This window comes from Hetaerina americana, unplaced genomic scaffold, assembly GCF_022747635.1.
Source record: "Hetaerina americana unplaced genomic scaffold, ioHetAmer1.1.p SCAF_16, whole genome shotgun sequence".
NCBI lineage: Eukaryota > Metazoa > Arthropoda > Insecta > Odonata > Calopterygidae > Hetaerina > Hetaerina americana.
This window is the reverse complement of record NW_027286719.1, coordinates 8,280,799-8,299,876: the sequence shown is the minus strand read 5'-3', so window position 1 is coordinate 8,299,876 and position 19,078 is coordinate 8,280,799. Positions and strand designations below refer to the sequence as shown.

Genomic DNA, 19,078 nt, shown 5'->3' with positions numbered 1-19,078 from the left:
AAGCGGCAACGAAAGATCATTCATCACCATGACAATGCAAGCTCTCACAGATCGGCTGAAACCACTACCTATTTGACAGGCCAAAACGTCGATTTGATGAGTCATCCTCGGTCCAGCCCTGTTTAACACCAATTGACTTATTATTATTTTCGTTTATCAAGAAAAAATTGCGTGGCCAACGTTTATCGGCACCTGAAGATGCCGTTGATGCACTCAGGAAGTACCACAATCGGAGTGGAAAAGGTGTTACGAAAATTGGTTCGAGCGAATACAAAAGTGTATTGATTGCCATCGAGAATTCTTCAAAAAACAATAAAGCCCTTTTAAAACAATTAAATGCTGTCTTTTCATTACTAGGCTGAAAAAATATAAATAGGAACACTAGTATTTGCCTGCGTGTGAAATGAAAGGATTTTTGCATGTATGTATACGCCACTGTTGGTATGGGTTTTCATCTATATGTTGGTTTTGAATAAGGGTTTGCTCCCTTATACGGGTGGTGACCTAACACCTCCCGCCAAATGCCCTTGAGGAGGCTTCGAGGTATTATGCAGGTGTAAATCTATTGGAATATGAAAGTAGGCGAAGGAAGAGATGGCTGAAGGAAGGAATCACCGTGGGGAGAAAGCAATGGAGTTCTACAGGACTATATATATATATATATATATATATATACACACACACACACACACACAAACACACACATGGAAGATGCCAAGAGAAACAGAGAGTTATCAGTTTGGCTATTTTATGGTTCGACACAGATAGGAACAGCATGGTTCACTCAAGAAAATAAAACAAAGAAAACGGTTGAGTAAATGCAATGTATCTGCACTTCCCTGCACAGGAAATCAATAGTGAGGAATGGGTGCCGGGTTCAATAAAAGAAAATGGGAGCATATCAAAAAGGAAATCTCAAAATCAGCAAACTAATAGGGACAGTAAATAGGGAAGGGCAAGAAAACCTTGGATTGCCGTAGAGATAATTAGAAAAACAGAATAGAGATGGAAACGGTAGGCTGTAAGTAGAGAACTTGATAGAAGAAAGTACAAGGGTTTAATAATAAACTAAGACCCATACTTGATATCCTACTAAATTACTCACCAATCTCAATTGGTGCAAATGACTTCTGTATTCTGTCACCTCACCTAATGACAACAAGAATTGGAAAGGAAGTGAGGATATTTCAAATCCATCTTTGAAGGAAGCGAGAAAACAAAGGCTGAAAATTAAAGTCTCATAAGGATGACATCCGTGTAAGTGTTTAAGTTAACGTTTTCATGCCGGTCAATCACGACTGAGAACCTCTGGTGCCACGAATGCAAACAGTGTTCCGAGTTGCTGAGTTAGTCACTGAATTCTATTTCATATCAACTGAATGTCATTTACGGAGCATGTTGAACCTTTCCCTCCTCGAATCTTAAAGTGAATAAAACCAGTAGGTATGTCAACACACGCTGGTGAATTAATGCTGAAAACGATAGTTAATTTTAAAAGTAAAATGGTTTTGAGCGGTAATTGGCTCTTGTCGGTCAGTCAGAATCGAAGATATTTTGGGTGTACTGCCGTTGGAACATCTACAATACACCTTTTATTCCAGAATTGATTGCATTCACAAACTCACGTCATAGGCAGGAGGGTTTGGGCTTGTCGTTCGAGTTAGACGGCGGGATAGCATCGTTCGTCGAGGCTGCTTCCATCCATTGTACTAGTGCTAAGGACTCAATAAATATCGCACCACTAACCTTTTGGCTGGAAACGTCATTAAGAGTCAAAATAATTCAGAAGCGTGTCTCGCAATTCCCCCAGTTAATATCCGTACACAAGTTTTGATTTACTTCTGCTATTCAGAAGGTCGAATTTGTCAGAGCCGCTGCGTTTGCTTCTGCTCTCGAAATCATTTGGAGGGCATGGGTTTTAAACACGATTTAATTCTCAATAGTGAACCACTAAGGGAGTTCATGGCATTTTTGCTTCCTGATCGTGAATTACATACGAGCGCGTCCTCATCCAGGATAAAAACTGATTGCTGGGCTACTTTCATCTGCGCCATGATGTCCATAATACCTAATGCTCCCGCACCATAAGTCCATGAACCAATTTTGGCAATACGGCTTTGTGAATCATATTTTAAATGCACGTTAGTGTTGATAAATTAAAGGAACAGTTGGAGTAGTATAAGTACATAGTAGGTGAGGAGGCCTACTGTCAAGGTCATTGGTGCCATTAGAGATAGTTGGGCAATTCGGCGGGGGTATAATTTTAATAGGATGAGTGGCGACAAGACCAGCACATATTAGCCTCCTCCTAGCAATAGGCGCCGATGGGTCAACAATTTAACTTCCCATCAGACGGGCGCCGCACTGCGTTTGAATTACTCTCTACATGGACTCTAATTAGGCATTGGAATAACTCCGAAAAATCCAGCCAATTGCAGGATTTATACCGCAGCCCCGTGTGTAAGAAAGAAGCTCACTAGACTCAAGGCAAGACGATCGTATGGAAGAGATGGAGGACTATTAAAAATTGTGTTTTTAAACTATCTATGTAAGAAACAAAAATTAATATTTTACAATTGAATTTTTACGCAGTTGTACATCTCTTCCTGTGGATACGGTTGATGCGGAGTCTAGTCCTCGTAAGCTTGTTTCCCTCACGGATGAGGTGGCAGAATTTTTTTAAGGGTTCTCCATTTCTACTTTGGGCGCTATGTGAAATGCACTTCAAGGGCAGTACTCTGTCCTTCGGACATTGTGTTAAACTGTGGACCTCTAGAAGCCCGTTGGCTAATGCTGACGGCGGGTTTTCTCCACCCTTTCCATCCCTGATATTCAAACACCACCAAACCAATCACCATTAGTCCGAATGACTTAAGTTACCCATCACATTCTCGTATAACAACGACAAGAATCGGAAAATAAGTTAAGGATAAATCTAAAAAATAATGGAAATTCAGCATCGGGATTCTGAAATGAATAAATAATAATGAATTGATTCAATCAATACGTGAGGCGTAATTTACTCGTTTAGATGTGTATTTGGCATCGCTCACCTTGGGTCCACACTTTTTCGATTCAGCTGCCACACCACTTTGTTTGATTTGGCTTTTTACATACTTCTTTAAACTGCTAATTCAAGCAGTAATTCATTTTTATAGCATCTTGTACATGTCTGGAGGAAGTGTTGGACTTGAAAAAAGGGATATCTTTAATCCTTTTATAAATTTTAAATTCAGATTTTAAGCGGAACGAGATCCGATAGAACTAATAAATATAACTATACATTAAACTACCAATGTTAGCATTTTGTTAAACGCCCTGACTTAAAATTGAAAAAATATTAATAGATTAATAAAATATAAATAAATGTAAACAACTTTCAATGCAACAATTTCAGAGTGTAAAAATCATTCGCATCGACTGGGATTCGAACCCAGATCCCTCAATATCCGGTGGAGTGCTTTAGCCACTTAAGCTACCGAGGCGTCCTCTTAAACTCTGAAAATTTGGGGCTTTTAAAGGAACTAGATGTTGTGACGAAATGCCGTACATACAATGTCACAGGCATTCGTATTCGTGCGCGACGCGCCACAGTCCACAGGATCTGTGTTCGAATCCCAGTCAAGGCGAATGATTTTTACACTCTGAAATTGTTGCATTGAAATGCACATTAGCGGATGACTCCGTTAAAAGTTACTGTTGCGGCATCTCCCGCAGTTTCTTTGGAATTTGAGTAAACAACTTTATTGATTCTGCGATCGAGAGCGAAAACTTTTACGTTTTCTTGTGGTTTCACCATACACTTCAAGTTTCTATGGTAGGATAAATCTTATGGCTTGCGATTAGGGATGTATACGCTGATATATATCTTTTGAAGGGATACCAAAACTATTTTGCACGCCCAGGATGGTGTCTAAAGACTTAGCTATTTAAATGGTTTATTTTCAACAGGTGAATGTGTAACGACATATGTTACCAGTATCATAATCAGCTTTGATGCCTAAAAACGCGTTCTTTTACGGAAAAAATCTATACTGAAGCACCTATATCTTAAACCCCTAACTTCTTTTATTAGCTTGCGGAATATTAAAACCATTAAACAAGCTGCTTTCATAAAATTGACACATAGTTCGTTTTATTGCACCTCACAACAGAAATTTTATCTTTACTAAAACTTATGGGCGCAGTCCCCAATGAAGCTCTGCAAATGATATGGGGTATCTGAACTTTTGAAAAGTTTATATACTCTTGGATATGGCGTAATAAAACCAAAGTGTCATTCTACCAGCACATCATTTAATTTTGCAAAGCTATTAAGCTATCTTATCTTTCTCAGCACCTCTTTATGTATATTCAATTTTATTTTACTAGCCATAAAAATATAAAGTAATGCTCCTGAAAAATATAAAATATCGCGCACAGGAATCGAGTTATTGATAGCCGAGAGTTCACAAGTCGAGTATTAGCCCTAAAGACCAATCTTCGCCTTTACTATAATTGATTAATAACCAGGGGGATTGCCACTGTTTCGTTCTTTTATATTCATTCAACAGTGCTTCCTCTTGAATGTAATTTTGAAAATATTTTTTTTGTAATTCATGATATTTTTCTTGCTTCATTGAATTCTTATCTATAGGCTAGCATTTTTAAATACTAAGAATATCAGAATACTAGGAATATCAATGTCCACTGAACACCCCTGATCGCAACGACTCGGGACCACAGAGTTTGCGGGCGGAAGGTACAAGCGAGACGAGTGATCTGATTTACAACCGAAGGATTAAGACTGCCATTTCACTAAATTTATTTGAATGCATGAATGTTGCCTACACTTGATTCTTTATTTAAATCACAATAAACAATCTTGCAATTCCTTTTTTAACAATTAATAAATGTTTTTCCTTGTTGTGACCTACTTATATACTCTTTAGGTTGATATACTAAGAAAAAACAATGAATAATTTCAATTAGAGAAGGTTTTGAAACACCTTTGAAGATATTTATCTTTAAGATTAGATACCATTATATTTTCTATTCATTCCATTACATGAAGTCCATTCTATGGACTTTAAGTTTTCGAAATTCAAGATATCCTTTCCGAGTTAAGTCAGTTTTCAATGCTAGACTAGCTGCTCGCGAACTCTATTCATTTACTTTTAAAACTGGACCAGATATGGGTCATAGTACTCGTAAAACTCACATGGTTTTCTTCAAAAGTTAATCCTATAACATTGAAATCAAGGTAGAATCATTTAATCCATGGTTGTTAAGCGGATAACCATTCAAATATCTTATTTCCAGAAGAGCGTAATGATAGAAGAGAAAGTGTGTTTGACAATAGGCAAGTATTGGAAACAGACCGTTCATATGACGCACCCGAAGCATTCAAAGGCGTTGAAAGTTCTCCTTCCCCCTCTCCTTCTCGCGAAGCCACGTTTCCTAAACCATATCATTCATTGCTGGGAATCAACTTAACGGGCCAAGTGAAGCGACGGCTATACTCCGCTTCCCCATCGTCATGCCGTTACGAACGCTCATCTTTAAAGTGGTAAGTAGAGAGTCCGTCCACCCGAAAGCGGAATTCTAACCGACCCAACGCCGGCGTTTTATTGGTGAATTTATCCCGTTAGAAAAGTGTGACGATGGGGTGATCAGATGGGATCATATCTTTTTTTAGATCGTGTGCTATTTTTCTTTTGTCTAATTAAAACCTTCGAAAACGCGGGAATAAATCGACCAACATCCACCAGAGGATTTCTTTCTTTTTTATTCCACCCGGTATTATCCCTCTCGTCACGGGATCTTCTTCGTTTTGCCTTCCGAGGGACGATCGTAAAAGCCGGCTTTGTTAGGGCAGGGGGCTCTTCGGAAGTAGTAATTGTTCCACTATATACTCACGACTGAGCTTCGGATTGCACCGCTAAGGTATGCGCTAGGTTTTCCTTCAGTTTGATTAAGCGAAATAATTCCAATGACTAGGGAACATTATCCCGCCGACCAACGCACATCTGGGAAAACGTTTGCGTGCTTCGGTGCGCTCCCTGGGCGTTCCGAGGGATGAGTCACGAAATATTTATCCGTAGCATGTTTCTTTAAGTTTTAAGAAGTTTTATGGTTATCACTGACTTAACAATTGAGACCACTCCAAAACTACGGAATGTTTAGCCAATTAAAACTCAGCCTCTACTTTATCGGTGGTATGGAGTTAATTTTATGTGGCTACTCAGGGGCATGGCAGTTCACAAAGTTGTACGCTACAGACCTGAGGGCCGGCCGGATTTGATTCCATGTGACGCCCCTGAGCGCACTCAGATTCATCCAAGCTCCATGTTGCTTTTGCCCATTAGATCGTCTTAGGTTGCCAAAGGTTGTTACTAGGAAAGGATTTGGCACCCGTTCTTAGGTGTGTGAGTTACACAGGTAATGCACAACTTAAAAACTGGTTAGCTCTTTCCTTACATACCAAGAGAACCTTGGAGTTGATTTCTCTGGAGTTGGTAGCTACAAATGAATTCAGTTTGGGTAGATTTTAATAAAATCACAATTTAATATATACTTTTAAAGGTAATGCGTTGATTACTATAAAATCCTATAACTTCAACAGCTTTCACGTAGTATTCCTCCTCAGATTAAATAATTCTTCAGATTAAAATTTTAGTCACTTTGTAGTCTATATTACCCGACCTAGGATGCAATGCCCATTTTGACATGTTAATATAAAAAAAATCCACGATATAATTTTAGTGGAGATAATTTGTAAATATTTAGCAGAAAGAAGGGTAAAATTATTTCTGTCAACTCAAAATCGTTATACTATGGTGTTCAAAAAGGTGAAAATAATAATGGTTACGCGTTGAAAGGACAATTATTTATATGAATGAACTAGCATCATTTTAAATTAAATTCCACTTTTATTTAATACTTTTTCATATTTATTGAATGGATTTTAGCTGAAATGACTAATGCATACAGTATACTACACTTAGAAGTCCAAACCTTCGGTATATATGTATAAACAGGAAACAGGTAACCTGTATATATAATATATATATACATACATACTATATTATTTATTATTAGGTACTCTGCCGGTGAAGGTAGGTTTTTGGATGGACACAGCTATTAAATAAATATTTTACGACTCCTAAAAAAACACAAAAATCCAGCACCCTACTCTATATCAGGTCGCGCTTCATCTCTGAGAACTTTCTTCCTCCCTTCATCCCGTCCAACATCCTTATCCTGTTCCTTCCCTTTCCTCGTTTGCCTTACATTCTCCCCTCAATCATAGTCTTCAACATCCAACTGCCGGTCAATACCCCCTTCATCCCTTTTTACTGCCTCCATAGGATTTTTCCCAACAAACCCCTGTCCTCGTTCACTATACCAAATACTTCCTCATTTGTTTCCTTCTCTGTCCAATTCACCTTCTCCATTCTTCTTCACACCAACATTTCAAAAGCCTCCAATCTACGTCTATCCTCCTGCTTCAATGACCACGTTTCCGCGCCGTACAGAACTACGCTCCATATCAAAGTTTTACGAGTCATTTCTTAATGTCCTTTCTCAACGTCCCCGTCATCAACTCCCTCCTCTTTGTGAAAGCCTCATTGCCTAGCGCATTTCTTCTCCTTACGTCCCTACTACTTTGACCGTGTTGGTCCAAACCACTTCCGACATACATAAACTGTTCTACCTGCTATAGTTATTAACCTACTATTTTAATGTTTATCTTAGCCTTTTCCTTACTAGAAAATCGCATAACCTTTGTTTTATTAATATTGATTCTCATGTAGCACCTGTCGCACTAAATTTCCAACCCACTCAGCAACGCTTGCAACCCCTTGGCTGACTGACAAACTAAAGCTTGGTCATCAGCAAACCTAACTGATTTTACGAATTCCCCGCCCACTTTCATTCCTACATCCAGTTCTTCCCATGCCTCTTTAATCATTTCCTTTGAATACAGGTTGAACAGCAACGGTGATAATGGGCAACCCTTCTTTACACCCCTTCCTAACACTGCCCATCCTGACTCCCCGTTTCCCACCCGCACCTGAGCAGTCTGAGACATGTACAGGTTGCGGATTAGCCTCCTTTCCCTACAATCTATTCCTATTTTCTGCAATACACTCTTTGTTTTTCCCAATTCACTCGATCAAACGCTTTTTCGAAATCTACGAAACATGCAAATACCTCCTGGTTGTGTTCTATATTCCTCTCGATTAATAATGTCATTACTGCAATGGCATCACGCGTACCTCTCCCCTTCCTAAACCCAAACTGATCATCCCCTAAGTAATCATTTGCCTTACTCTCTATCCTTTTGTTTATGATTCTGAGAACAACTTTAGCTGCGTGGGATATCAAACTAATTGTCCTATAGTCCTCACATGACGTGGCCTTTACCTTTTTCGGAATAGGAACTAAAACTGATCTCACAAAGTCTTCCGGCCAGATTCCCTCCTCATAAATACTGCGGATCAGCCCATATAGCCTCTTCCTCCCACATTTTCCTGAGCATTTTAAAAGTTCCACGGGAATGTTATCTACCCCCACGGCCTTATTTAGTTTCATCTCCCTTAATGCCCTTTCTATCTCATTGTCTAGTATGCCTGGACCTAAGCTGTCTTCCTCTACGTCATTTTCTTTTTCAATGTCTAACTTTGTTGGTCTGAGTTCTTTACTATACAGTTCTTCTATATACTCCTTCCATCTCTCTTGGATCTTTCCTGCGTCTACTGTTACCTTACCCGCCTTATCTCTAACTGCTAGCATAGCTCTTCCTTTCTTACTTCCCGATAACGATTTAACTTTGCTGTACAGCGCACCGATTTCACCCTTCCTCTGCAGACTTTCCATATCTTCGCACTGTGTCTTCCACCATGCTTCTTTTGCTTTATTTGTTGCCCGCCTCAATTTATTGTTCAATACTTTGTACTTCATTTTGCCTAATTCTGTATTTACGAGTATATTCTTCCATTTTCACCGCTCCTCCATCTTTGTAATCTTCCCATCCGTGATCCATGGTTTCCCAGTCCTTTTCGCGTTAACGGTTCCAATAGTGCCCTTTGCGGCTTTAGACAACACTTTCTTGATACTTTCCCATTTTTCTTCGATAGTACTTAGCTCTTTACCATCCTCTGTAATTTCTTCTACCGCTTGTTGGTACTCCTTCCTTTTCAATCCATTTAATGCTTCTACATTCCATTTTCTGACTCGCCGCCCCCGCCTTATCTTTTGGAAACGGACGCCACATTTCATAACCACTAAATTGTGGTCAGAGTCCGCATCCGCTCCCGGGAAGCTGTGCGAATTTATCACACTGTTCCTAAACCTGTGTCTAACCAGGATATAATCTAGCTGATACCTTTCTGAGTCACCTGGCATTTACCATGGACACCTGCGTCTTTTGTGGTGTCTAAACCAAGTGTTGGTGATGACTAAGCCCTGTCTCTTGCAGAACTCAACTGCTTTCTCCCCACGGTCATTCCTTGTGCCTAAACCGTAGTCCCTGACCTCGACACCATCTCTTCCTTCGCCTACCGTCGCATTCCAGTCTCCCATCACTATGAAATGTTTCTCTGTAGGAACACACGCGATTATGTCCTCTAATTGATCGTATATCCTATCGACCTTGGCATGTATACCTGAATAATAATAATCAAGTTCGTCGGTTCTGCTTTTATCTCTACTAGTAATAACCTATCCGTTACCTGCTCTATGTGACTACGCTTCTTCCTACCTCTTCATTTAATGCTGTGGCAACCCCTCGTTGGCTCTCGTCCCCTCCGATGTATATTATTCTATAATTATCACTCCAGTAATCCCCGCTATCCTTCCATCTCACCTCGCATAGACCTAAAATATCGATATTTATTTCCCCTTTCCATCTCTCGCTTAACATTCTCTAATTTCCCTGTCCTCATCATTGTCCTAACATTCCACGTTTCTATTCTAACTAATTTGGTCTTCTTCTCCTGCGTCCTCTGTCCTGCTGCTGCCGGTTTTCCCTTGCAAGAGTTTCGTGGGATGACGACGACGGAAGCCTTGCCTCCCCCACTGCCGGGCACGACACACGGCCGATTTGGCCGTGCCCCGTAGTTGCAAGGACTCTAAATCTCTGTATTGTCCATCATTTAAATCTTGGGAATGATAACTGAGGTGGTTTCCCGTTGCGTTGGGACAGACGCCATTGCAGCCGCCTCAATGAAGAAAAGACGCTGCTTAGACTACCTTTGGTCTGGCTCCAAACCTTCAACCTATCTGGCATGGGTGGCCCAACCAGGAGCAATTATTTATACTCCCGCCAGCACAGCTCTAGGGGCCATCGGAACGCACAAGCCCTTCCACCACGACAAGGTTGTTGTCCGGGGAGGGATATATATATATATATATATATATATATATATATATATATATATATATATATATATATATATATATATATAATGCTTGAATAGCTTATATTAGTTAATAGAATTCCTAAGTCTTAGTAAAGTTTTATCTTTGGAATAGTGTTGCGTGTTTCCCGTTACTCATTTACGTTCTCAATAGAGGTCGCAGCTTATGAAAAGAAGAAAAGCAGAGAAATTATCGGACACCACTTTAAAAAAAGCATTCATCCCCGGACAAAAGGTTAAGCTCTCTGAGCGAATTAAGACATGGCTCCTTCGTATTTTTTATTTCTGAGAGTTATAATATCGGAGCCTCGGAACTGGCAATGTGAATAATCCCCTCAATGGGAGGATGGCTCCAAAACCGTTATTGAAATTTAATATTCATGCAAAATAAGACCGGAAAATGGATCGAAGGTTTGCAAAATCACCGTCATATCAGAAAGAACTCATATTCTGCACCTCTCCCGCTTCTCAAAATTTTCTAGGAATCTTGACATAAAACTTTCATGGGAGAAGGAGCGAATCGTTGATAAGTTACGGGCGCCGTATTAAATTACGTTTTTTGGTTCTCCCAACCAAGTTTCCAATGACTTTCTAATTACAACGCGGCAGGAAATTTGTTTCCGTCAAAGCATCTTTTACTTCTTGTTTTCCGCGATGTGTAACCTACGTAATTGTCATTTCTTGTCGTCCGAGAAAATTTCGAGGCGAACATAATGGGTGGTGCGGCAGAGTTAGGGAGCAGTGGAATGCGATCCATTCCAAAGAACGCCCTTCCCCTCCCCACCCGCCCTCCCCGCCAGCTCAGTAGCGTGGCAAGGCCAAGGCATCTCATGAACGTGGCGATTTAATTTTTGGTTTGGATGCATACCAGGCGACTGACCTTTATTTTTTAGGTATTTGTGAACAATCAGAAGTTCTGTAATTAAGTCTCGAGATTACCCATTTAAATTTTGTCACGCAACTATATTTATGGTTACATTCTGCTTTTTTCTATCCAGAATGGTTCATTTGCATTAAAAATTCTCGCAGTAAAACAATGTAAACTATTCTAGACGGAAACAATTACCGCCAACGCTGAGTGTTTATAGGGCCGATGGGAAGTGTCTCGGGTGTAACCGGAGTTCATCTCTAAATGAGACCAAATGAATTCCTTGAAGCAAGGTCAAGCAAACCAACTACGCATGGAGCAAAGTAGCCAAGAGTGAAAAAGGCAGGCAACGGATATGCAAACGAGTTTATGACGGCCATACCTTTGATTGATATTATTGGATTGGAGCCACATTCCAGACCGTTGGGCGAGGAAAATAAAATCGGTTGCACTAGAGAATATGAAAATTATATCCAGAATCCCCGCGCTTTTGGAGATATCGATTTGATTTGATTATTTACTGGCAAAATAACGTCCCTCCTAAGATATGCTATTAAGGACGATGCTCTTAAGAATAAACTTTGTCAAATGTTCAGTAGTGTATCTCGGGCAATCGTGAATGCATTCACTTTGTGATATAGATATCATTACGATAGAAAACATAGCTTTGAAATATAACATCCAAATTATTTGTGGTTACTTGGGAAATATGGAAAGACTTTTGTTGCCATACAAAAAAATTTATTCCCAATAAATAATAATTCGTGACTCTAATCAAAACATTCTCTTATTCAGTTTTATATAATTGATAAGTTTAGTTACTCACTTAAACTCCAATAACTCATACTGTAGTTTATGGACCCGAATGGTGATTTTATTTTCCTGAGTTATCAATAATCAACACCCCACATTGAAAAACGCATACCCCAAGGTAATGACCATTTACCTCAATAAATTTATTCGGTAATAATTATCTTAAAATTTCTTTCTGCTTTACGAGAGGAATAATTCCAAAAACATGCCTCTAGCAGTACAATACATATAATTATATACTTACATATAATTCAAACGAAGGAAAGAGATGCCGTTAGCCAACAAAAATTTGTAAAAACACCTGAAATACACACTCATACGTATTCCGAAATTTGCGGTGGCAATACGGCGTGCCGTTAAAACGTCAAAACTACATATGTGAGTGTCCTTTCTTTGTGTTTCTATGTTTTAAAAATCTACATCTGTGTTTATATAAATATATATTTATTTATTTATACTCGTTTGAGAAATAATATTTAGTCATAAATTAAGAGTTAAGAAATGAAACAGATTGATGAACTCGGACAAAATTTTATGGTGAGGAAATATTCACCAACAGCCACTAGCACCCACTATTCACAGGGGATTCGACACTCCCATTTAATTCCGTTGAATACATTTTTATCGGCACCGTGCGGAATGATGACGAGGGAGGGAGTGGGATGAAGAGCGGTTAGAGAGAGAGATTGAAAGAGCAGGAGAGAGAGAGATTAAAAGCATCATATCGCAGGGGAAATCACCCTTAACGACTCGCGGAGAATGGAATGAGGGTTTGCAAAAAAGAAAATAAAATAAAAAACCTTTTTACGTTTGGCGCCGATGGTAGATTTATTGTGTTTTGCCAGCGTGCATGCTTGAGTCTGCATGCGAATGCTTGTCTGTATTCGGTAGAATTGAGCGAGGGGATGGCGGGCTTCAGCTCCAAATAAAGTGCATTTGCGAGCCCGTACCTCCCCTCCCACCGCCCGACCCTTCTCGTGACCCGCCCGACCTCCTCTCCTTCACCTTCCCCCTGAGATGTGGAGTGGCACGCACGCACGCTCTCTCCCCGGAAAACATCCCAAGGAGCGTCCTCCTTAAGGACGAGTCCGTTGGCGGCCGACGAGGAGGACAGTGGGGCGGCGGGAGATCGCGTCGGGTAATCGGGAAAGGACGAAATAGGGAAATAGGGGGGGAGGGACACGGGGAGGGTCGAGAGAGATGCAAGGAGTTAGGTTTGCCCACGGATGGGCCCGGAGGGTCGGGTTGGGACTCGGAGGAACGGCGCTGGCGGTGAGGGGAGCTGGAGGGAACTTAGTCGTGGGAGACGGAGCCAGGCAGCGAAAAAAAAGTTCAACGGTCGCTTCACTTCTCGTATATTCAAGGCGAAAAGTGTTCGACATCATCGCTGATATTGTTCGAGAGATATTAAAATCCCATATACCTGTACGTTAATTGCCCGAGCCCGGAGGCGTTTACTTCCCCAACAGGAGTTAGGACAGTATTTTTCGGGCTAAAGAGGCAACAATGTGCGTGTGCTCAATAAAAATTAAGTTTCAACTCTGATAAAGCGGCCATTCTCTAACAAATCCTGGACATTTATTCGAATCGTACCAAATAAGGAAGTTTGGGTCATCATTGGGGGTTTCTCCGCGAGAAAAAACTTAGAACATAAGAGAACGAGAATTTCATTTAATGGAAGCCACCGAGGTTGAGTGCGCGCGACCAAGTTCAACGACTATTGCAAAGGGGATAACGCTCGAGTCTCGAGTGTGGTGGGAGCCACAGTCCAAGATGCCAGTTCCGAGGATGCTGGGAGTCCGGGAGGGTCCATGACGTGTCGGTTCGGGATGCTCGGAGCGGAGGGAGTTCTGCCTCGCGGGCGGAGGCAAGCCGCGGGGGGTGTGGCCGAGGTGACACGGCTTGTCACTCGGAGATGGCTAAGATTTTGGCGGGGGCCGGGAGGGCCGGGGAGATGCTGGTGGGGCGCCGCGGAGGACAAGGCCGGCCGCACCGAGGGGAGTGCGAGTGAGGAAGAGGGAAAGGAAAAAAAGTCCCGTTTCCCGCTCTCCCGCATATCGATCGCCACGGAATTCCGTCGTAGCTTCCGCCTTGCTCCCTCTTTCTCCCGTATTCTCCTCCCCCCTCCCCCCCCGAGCCCCGAACGCCGCCACCTCCCCGGCCCCCGTCCACACCTTCCTCTCGCGGCCCGCCCGTCTCCGCCCACATTGGAAAAGGTTAAACCCCCCGGGCGGACCGCGGGAGGGAGCGGCCCCATCCCCGTCCCAAAACACACTCACCCACACTAACGCTCTCGAATGGTCTGGTCGACGGAGGGCACATCGGCGGTTGGCGGTGTCGTCGTCGGCGGCGGCGGGCGGCGTCGTCGTCGGTAGGCGCTAGGGGCGCGGCTGGGCCCCGCTGCTGCTGTGAGGCAGCCAAGGGAATGTCCACGAGGCGGTGTGGAGCTCGGCGCCCGCGCGAGATAGGGGGCGACGGCGAGGCGGCGTGGTGGGGCGTGGGGCGGGATCGCCGCGCATGCGTAGCCGCGCAGGGGTGGTGGGTATCGGTGTGGAGAGGTCAAGGGGAGTGGGGTTGGAGAGGGAGGGTGACTTTAGGGGTTTGGGGGGGGGGGGCTTCGAGGATCGGAGAAGTGGAAACGGAGGGAGGAGCGTGAGGAAGGGATTGATGCACGAGGATGCTGCGTGGCCTCTCGGAGGAGGGGAGAGGAAGGAAGGAGGTTGAGAGAATGAAAGGGGGATGTATGGACGAGAATAACAAAAGAGGGAGCCACTCGAAAGCGGGGTCGGGGAGACGAAATTGAGAGCATCAGCAGCAGCCGTGTCCGGCCCATCCTGTGGAACGACCGCCCCACCCCCCCCCCCCATGGGAGAAAAGAACGGATCATTTTTGAGAGTGAATTGGGGATAAAGACGAGCTGTTTTTTAACTTAGATGGAAGAAGGAGGTGGAAAAGAGAACCGGCTCGAGTCCTCTAGGCCAATCAGATAAACGAGAAGAAGTGAGGGAATCTCTCGGCAATAGGTAGAGAAGATGAGAGCGGAGGAGAGAATATTAGTCGTAGCCGAGACTTCGACCTCTCCGTCACTTCGGCCTCCCACCCGAATGGACGACGGAGAGTGGAGGATCACGGCGAAGAGTAGAGAATGTCAAACGCTGTATTTCCCGCCCCTTCTCCCCATGCGTGCACACGGCCCGGTCCACTGCCTTTTGTCATCTCATCTCAACGCAATCCAAGTTGATTAAAAAAGAAAAGGAGTTGAATGGCGTATAAGTTTGGTGAGGAAACGAAAAATGAAATGAGAACGTGTGGAGAAGACCGGATGGAGGGTGAGCGAGGGGACGTTGGGAGTAAGGGATGGCCGGAAAAATAGTCCGGAGAGATTTATATGCTTTTGTGGAAAACTCTCCGAGTGAGAGAGAGAGAAAGAGGGAGAGGGATAGAGAGAGGGGGAGTGAGGGAGAAGAGGTGAGAGAGGGAGGTAGAGAGATGGAGAGAGAGAGAGTGGGAGAGGGAGACGGAGTGAGAGAGATGGAGAGAGAAGGATTAAGAGGGTTGGAGAGGGAGGGAGAGAGAAAGATGGATAGATAGTGGGAGAGGGAGTGAGGGAGATGGAGAGAGAGGGAGTTGGAGAGGGAGGGAAGTGAGAAAGTGCGGGACAAAGGGAGAGGGGAAGTGAGGGAGAGAGTGAGGGAGGGAGTGAGAGTTTGAGAAAAAGAAAAAGATGGGGATAGATGGAAAAACGAATAGAGGGAATGTTGGAGTGAGAAATAAGGAGAAAGAGAAGGAAACCCAGTGCAGGACCATTCCCTTCGAGCGGCATACCTCTCACGCCTCGGAAAGGAAAAAAATCGGAAAAATCCCGAGGGAAAGCCCATGATGTGGCGTTAACGGGTGGAGTTAAACGTAGATTTCTGACGTTAATGGTGACGCCTGAAGAGCTCGAGTGAAGTATTGATAAACGCTAAGCCCCCAATGAATTGCCCTCTCATGGTGATAAGTAAAATATAACTTTCAATGACAAGAGAGCAGGGGGAGGGCCTGGTGTCAGGATGTCGGAAGTGTTAAGAAATGGTGAGCCAACTATGAATGCTCCGGAAACTAATTTCCTCGCCATCGAGGAAGGTCCAGACGTGTTTTTTGACTCCATTGATGAGGCATCCTCCGTTTATTGTGCGCACGGGCATGGTTTATGTTCGGAAAGGTTTCGGCGGCGCGGGATTTAACCATGGAGACACTCGCTTAGCGAAGTCGGCAGTAGTCGGAGCGAAAGCAAAGGGGGAATGGTATGGGTGTAGGCAGTGTGGAAAGTTTCCCCGAGAGTCGGCGGCATATGCGCCGGAGTGGGGTTAAGGTTTCGGCGAGTGGGAGAGTGGTCGCGTGTTGGGAGAGGGAGGAGGAAGTAGGCAGGGGTTGGGCGAAGGATTTGAGCAGAAGAAAGAACTCACAGTAGTAAGTTTACCATTCCGACACTTGAAGTCTCGGTCGGCATCAATGGGCTCGATGCGTATTTTCAGTGTCTTCTTCAGGCTGGTCGAGAGGAAGTCCGGTCGAGGGCGTATGGGATCCATTCCATCCTCTCGCTTCCCCGTCTCTCTCATCCAAGTACGAAGCAACGAACCCTGCCAGAATTTTCGTAGTAACGTAGAGCTCATTGACGGACGGCCTTAGCCGTCGAGAGTTACGCCACATATATACTCGATTTTGCTACTGCGAGGAGTATAACTTCTCGTTCCTCCAAGTCAGTCCCGAGAAACGGCTTCAAAAACCTAAATTCCCACTCCAACTCCATGTTTCTTTTAAAAGAGTTGCAAATCGTGAGAGGAAGCGAAGTTGTTCATTTTTGTACGTGTTCCGGCGGTCTATGTCGTAGGCTACTGAGGACATATTTAAAAAAATCCAAGTGACCGCATGTTTACGCATTCTTTCAACAGCGACATATTTATATAGCGATATATATATATATATATATATATATATATATATATATATATATATATATATATATATATATATATATATATATATATATATATAGTACATTACACAGTAAAAAACAATATAGAAACGCAAAAAAAAGGAACACTCACACGTTATTTCTTGATAATTTCGACGGAATTCTACTCCGTCTTCATCGGAAGATAGAGAAGTAACAGTACAATTACACAGTACTTCTCTATCTTCCGATGAAGTCGGAGTAGAATTCCGTCGAAATCATCAAGAAATAACGTGTGAGTGGAATGAATTCCAATTCATTCCATTCATTCGGCCGTAGTACGTTCTTTTTCTATTTATTAACGTGTGAGTGTTCCTTTTTTTTGTGTTTCTATATTGTTTGTTACTGTGTAATGTACTATTCGGCACTTCCGTGTTACGTCTACGAAAGCATATATATATATATATATATATATATATATATATATATATATATATATATATATATATATATATATATATATATATATATATATATATATATATATATATATATATATATATCCCTAATTTCGTCACTTGTTCCACGCATTGGCAAGGTAATAATAATACTTGATATCGCTCCAACTAGTATAATATAGTATAACCTTAAGTATTCGTCATTGTAACAATATTAGGAGTGAAGCATCGTGCTTTTAAGGCGAACTGATTGCTATGGCCATATTTATTAATTAAATAATAAGTATAGTAATTAAATCTAGGTTTGGTGCTTTAGGTGAGGGTAGAGCTCAGCTCTAGCATTTGATTAAGCTAGGGTGGAGACCAGAGGTATCACCTAAAATTTAAACTCGGAACCTCCAGACTCGTATCCGAACGCTTCTGCCATTAACCTTGTACACCGTTTAATAAATCTGCTATAAAATTTCAACATTTCAATTATAAATTAGCAAAACAAAACTCCCTGGGATTCCAACCTTTGACTTAAGGATTAGCTAGTGTTTTGATTAACGTGGTTTCAATAGTTTGGGTTCCAAACACTAGTGCGTTTGTGTTTTCATAGTGCCACTGCTCCCATTGCAGGAAATACCATATCCGATGAGAAGGGATATCAGGACGAGAGAAAAAAAAGTTAACTGCGACCTCCAATTCTATCAATTACTTCATCAGTCGCATGATTGTGATCAGATTTTTGTGTTAGAAATAATCTTAAATTTCTACATAGTTCTCGTTTATATTTTTCACTGCATTACATCAGCTTTTCACTTAAGAGTTCTGCCGAAATGGTAATGTTTTTGTATTCAAACTCAAAATAGTATGAACTTAAAAAATAAATCAATTTTTTGCTTTCGTTTGGAGATAAATGTTGTATTCATCATCCATGAGTAGTTTTCAAACTTCTTGAAGAATCGTTCATGCCTGCTGCTTTAAAGACTTATTGTCACACTATTCATCTAATGCAGGAGGGAAATCAAATTTTTTAAGAGGAAAAAATTTACCTGTATTTCAAAATAACAGAAAACATGATTTGAATATGCATGACTACTTGAATGAATTAGAAAAATTCTGAATGCTCTTGTATATTGTCAACTTATAAAATGTATTGAAATTACTACATAGTAGTAGTAGTATTTAGGGGAGGCGGCCGACAGCTGAGGTCATTTGCGCCATTAGGAATGGACAGGAAAGGATGAAGGGTGGAGAGAAACCCGGCGTCGGCATTAGCCTACTCTTTACGAAAGGCGCCAAGGGGTCCGCAGCTTAACGTTCCATCCGACGGACGGCGTACTCACTCAAAGAGCCCTCCATAAAGCTCCTCAAGTAGGGATCGAGATACCTCTGAAAAATATTCAACATCGCCCGGATTTGAATCCGGGCCCTCTGGATGGGAAGCCAGTACGTTAGCCCCCGCACTATCTCGATCCCCAAATTACTACATTAATTATAATTCAATGAAAAATGCATTGAAAGTCTTATAAAAATAAATTCATGAATGTATAAAATCTCCCAAATATCGGAAGTGGCAACAAGAGAGAGGTTAAGCCCTTTTACAATTCATTCC

General features: G+C 42.1%; 1 protein-coding gene across 1 annotated transcript in view; it reads right to left on the bottom strand.

The window, feature by feature from the left end:
- Positions 1–14,421, bottom strand: part of LOC139687066 (uncharacterized) — a 201,891-nt gene extending 187,470 nt beyond the window's left edge. Inside the window, exon 1 of the mRNA XM_071584171.1 lies at positions 14,364–14,421. The gene's annotated coding sequence lies outside the window, so the exon portion shown is untranslated. The remainder of the gene's footprint in view (positions 1–14,363) is intronic.
- Between the last annotated feature and the right edge of the window lie 4,657 nt (positions 14,422–19,078).